We start from the raw sequence: 5,000 nt of genomic DNA, 5'->3' as shown, positions 1-5,000 counted from the left end.
ATGAACATCTAAATTGGGGTTCATTGCCATATACGTGATCAGACGCGACGATGTCGAATTTCTGACTTGTGCTTTCATAAAATTCATCCCATCAACAATATCATCAACATCATTATCTAAAAGGTCCCTCAGGTACCTACTGGTGTGAGTCCACACACACACACACACACACTAACACACACACACACACACACACACACACACACACACACACACACAATTTAAACGAAAAATAATGTAAATAACAAAAATCAATTCTAAAAGCATTCCATCCTCCTCATCCTCCTCCTCCTCCACCTCCACCACCTCCTCCTCCTCCTCCTCTACCTCCTCTTCCTCCACCTTGCTAACCTTCATTTTGAGACAGTCGGCTGAGGCGCAGATGGCGAAGAAGCGGACTGCCTCGTCAACCAGGTACAGGACAGGCACCACAGGAAAGGGGCTCATAAGACGCATGACAACCTCGTAAGTCAGCACCAGTGTTCGTGTCAGGAACTTTACCACGCGACACAGCACCACGAAGGAGAACGCCTGACGCAGAAGGAGACGCAGAAGGAGGATGAAGGAGCGGTTTATTTTACTATTTTTTTTTTAAGGGGGAGAACTGCCAAGTGCAAAGATATATATTAGGAAGAAAAAAAAGGTCCACTGGTTAGGAAAAAGGTCTACTGAGTAGAAAAAAGTCCACTGATTAGGAAAAAAGGTCCACTGATTAGAAAAAAGGTCTCTATTAGAAAAAGGTCCACTGATTAGAAAAAAGGTCCAGATTAGAAAAAGGTCCACTGATTAGGAAAAAGGTCCACTGATTAGGAAAAAAGGTCCACTGATTAGGAAAAAAGGTCCACTGATTAGGAAAAAGGTCCACTGATTAGGAAAAAGGTCCACTGATTAGAAAAAAGGTCCACTGATTAGGAAAAAAGGTCCACTGATTAGGAAAAAGGTCCAGATTTCCAGATTAGAAAAAAGGTCCACTGATTAGAAAAAAGGTCCACTTATTGGAAAAAAGGTCTATTAGAAAAAGGTCCACTATCCACTGAAAAAGGTCTATTAGAAAAAGGTCCACTGATTAGGAAAAAGATCCACTGATTAGAAAAAAGGTCCAGATTAGAAAAAAGGTCCAGATTAGAAAAAAGGTCCACTGATTAGGAAAAAGGTCCACTGATTAGATAAAAAGGTCCACTGATTAGAAAAAAGGTCCACTGATTAGGAAAAAAGGTCCAGATTAGAAAAAAGGCCCACTGATTAGAAAAAAGGTCCACTGATTAGGAAAAAAGGTCCACTGATTAGGAAAAAGGTCCAGATTAGAAAAAAGGTCCACTGATTAGGAAAAAATGAAGAAGGTTATTTTTTCAATGTGTTTTTTTGTTTTCTTGCTTTATCTTTTATGTGTGTCTGGGTTTTACTTTGTCTAGAGTTGCACGCCCGCCACCTATCGTCTACTAGTGTACTTCATTATTTACTTGTCTTAATTCGTATCTTCATCTTCCTTCCCCACACCTTTCTCCACAAAAATGTAAATGTAATGTCTGTGAATGATTCTTCTACACACAAATATTTCAACCAGTTCTTTTTTTTCTTCATGTTGTGGCCTATAACTCCTGTAGGTATATGTGGGAAGCGCTGTTTAGCATACACCTATTAATGGCGCAGGCAATTTTATTTATAGTGGTGGGCATATTAGGGTCCATATCACCACCCAAGCGCATCTTTAGCTTAACCACCTACAGTAGAACCTGAGTATCAAGGTGACATGTAGCTAACTTTGAACCACTCCACAAATGAAAAGGTTCATAGCGGTATGCCCGATCCCACTATATATAATTAGACCATTTATTAATTTATTTATGTATCTTATGTATTCCATCAGGTTTGTGCTCAATAAAGTATCTATCTATCTATCTATCTATCTATTTATAACTGGCCACGGTAACTTAAAACGGGAATAAAGGTCCATTTAGTTCCCAGTCCCCTTGTAGACTCGAGAATTGGCCAAAATAAAAGGATAAATGTCTTGAAACCTCCCTCTTAAATGAAGCCAAGTCATAGAGGAAATACAGAAGCAGGCAGGGAGTTCCAGTGTCAGTGAGAGGTGCTGTGAAAGTTAGGTGAGTGAATGGGGAGAAAAATACCTGACGAAGACGCAGAAGGGGGATGCTGTGAAGGAGAGGTAAGTGAAGGGGGAGGAAAATATCTGACGAAGACGCAGAAGGGAGGTACTGTGAAGGTAAGTGAAGTGAAGATGGAGGAGAGTTATTAAATGAAGGAAGGGAGCAAAGAAGGGAGAAGCAAAGAAAAAACAGACTGAAGACAGAGAGAAGGATGAAAACAAACACAAACACAAAAAAAAAAACAGAAAAAGGATAGAAAGAAAAACAAAGGAAGGGAGGAAGATAGAAAAAAAAAACAAATTGAGAGAAGGAAGAAAAACAAAAAGAAAAAAGGAAAGAAAAGAAAGAAAAAAGAAAGAAAATAATCACTAAACACAAACCAAGCAGGTGACTCACGAAAAAAACAACACCTGTGGTTAGATAAATTTCACGAGACCACAACACCTGTATTTAATCCCCCCACCCCCACCACCACCACCACCACCACCACCACCACCACCACCTATTCACCCTCCCCTTACCTCATTTTGTAGGTAAATTAGGTCGGCCAGCTGATCACACTGCTCTCTCAGGTCAGTCACCGATAAGACCCCAGCAAGTTCACCACCGACGCCTCTCGTCTAGGAAAGGGAGAGGTGTGAGTTATGGGGTGGGTGATTTATGGTGGTGGTGGTGGTGGTGGTGGTTGTGGAAATGTGTTCAATGATTTATTATCTGTAGTGTGTGTGTGTGTGTGTGTGTGTGTGTGTGTGTGTGTGTGTGTGTGTGTGTGTGTGTGTGTGTGTGTGTGTGTGTGTGTGTGTGTGTGATGGAGGATATGAAAAATAGAGGAATAAAAGGAAGAGAATGAAAGATTTAGAAGATACGATCCGAAAGAGAGTAAATTTGGGACAAAATAGAAAAAAAAAAGAGTGTTTTGGTGTTTAATCATTGAACGTTTCTCGGGGTGTCATAAAGGAAGGGAACCAGAAAGAACCACTGCTATTCATGAAGGGAAAGGAAGGGGACCAGACACATTGCTAGTTGGTGAAGGGAAAGGAAGGAAAAGGGAAAGGAAGAAAACATTGGGAAACATTGGGAAAGGAAGGGAAACATTGCTAGTTGGTGAAGGGAAGGAAGGGAAACATTGCTAGTTGGTGAAGGGAAGGAAGGGAAACATTGCTAGTTGATGAAGGGAAGGAAGGGAAACAGACACATTGCTAGTTGGTGAAGGGAAAGAAAGGGAAACATTGCTAGTTGGTGAAGGGAAGGAAGGGGACGAGACACATTGCTAGTTGGTGAAGGGAAGGAAGGGAAACATTGCTAGTTGGTGAAGGGAAAAGGAAGGGAAACATTGCTAGTTGATGAAGGGAAGGAAGGGAAACAGACACATTGCTAGTTGGTGAAGGGAAGGAAGGGAAACATTGCTAGTTGGTGAAGGGAAAGGAAGGAAAACATTGCTAGTTGGTGAAGGGAAGGAAGGGAAACAGACACATTGCTAGTTGGTGAAGGGAAAGGAAGGGAAACATTGCTAGTTGGTGAAGGGAAGGAAGGGAAACAGACGCTTTGCTAGTTGGTGAAGGGAAGGAAGGGAAACATTGCTAGTTGGTGAAGGGAAAGGAAGGGAAACATTGCTAGTTGATGAAGGAAGGAAGGAAACAGACACATTGCTAGTTGGTGAAGGAAGGAAGGAAACATTGCTAGTTGGTGAAGGAAAGGAAGGGAAACATTGCTAGTTGATGAAGGGAAGGAAGGGAAACATTGCTAGTTGATGAAGGGAAGGAAGGGAAACATTGCTAGTTGGTGAAGGGAAGGAAGGAAACATTGCTAGTTGGTGAAGGAAGGAAGGAAACAGACACATTGCTAGTTGGTGAAGGAAAGGAAGGAAACATTGCTAGTTGGTGAAGGGAAAGGAAGGGAAACATTGCTAGTTGGTGAAGGGAAAGGAAGGGAACCAGACACATTGCTAGTTGGTGAAGGGAAAGGAAGGGAAACATTGCTAGTTGGTGAAGGGAAAGGAAGGGAAACATTGCTAGTTGGTGAAGGAAGGAAGGGAAACATTGCTAGTTGGTGAAGGGAAGGAAGGGAAACATTGCTAGTTGGTGAAGGGAAGAAAGGGAAACATTGCTAGTTGGTGAAGGAAGGAAGGAAACATTGCTAGTTGGTGAAGGAAGGAAGGAAACATTGCTAGTTGGTGAAGGAAGGAAGGAAACATTGCTAGTTGGTGAAGGGAAGGAAGGAAACATTGCTAGTTGGTGAAGGAAGGAAGGAAACATTGCTAGTTGGTGAAGGGAAGGAAGGAAACATTGCTAGTTGGTGAAGGAAGGAAGGAAACATTGCTAGTTGGTGAAGGAAGGAAGGAAACATTGCTAGTTGGTGAAGGGAAGGAAGGGAAACATTGCTAGTTGGTGAAGGGAAGGAAGGGAAACATTGCTAGTTGGTGAAGGGAAGGAAGGGAAACATTGCTAGTTGGTGAAGGGAAAGGAAGGGAAACATTGCTAGTTGGTGAAGGGAAGGAAGGGAAACATTGCTAGTTGGTGAAGGGAAGGAAGGGAAACATTGCTAGTTGGTGAAGGGAAGGAAAGGAAACAGACACATTGCTAGTTGGTGAAGGGAAAGGAAGGGAAACATTGCTAGTTGGTGAAGGGAAAGGAAGGGAAACATTGCTAGTTGGTGAAGGGAAGGAAGGGAAACATTGCTAGTTGGTGAAGGGAAGGAAGGGAAACATTGCTAGTTGGTGAAGGGAAAGGAAGGGAAACATTGCTAGTTGGTGAAGGGAAGGAAGGGAAACAGACACATTGCTAGTTGATGAAGGGAAGGAAGGGAAACAGACACATTGCTAGTTGGTGAAGGGAAGGAAGGGAAACATTGCTAGTTGGTGAAGGGAAGGAAGGGAACCAGACACATTGCTAG

The sequence above is a fragment of the Portunus trituberculatus genome, chromosome 5 (genome assembly GCF_017591435.1).
Source record: "Portunus trituberculatus isolate SZX2019 chromosome 5, ASM1759143v1, whole genome shotgun sequence".
NCBI classification, from domain to species: Eukaryota; Metazoa; Arthropoda; class Malacostraca; order Decapoda; family Portunidae; genus Portunus; species Portunus trituberculatus.
Note: the sequence above shows the minus strand (reverse complement) of the source record.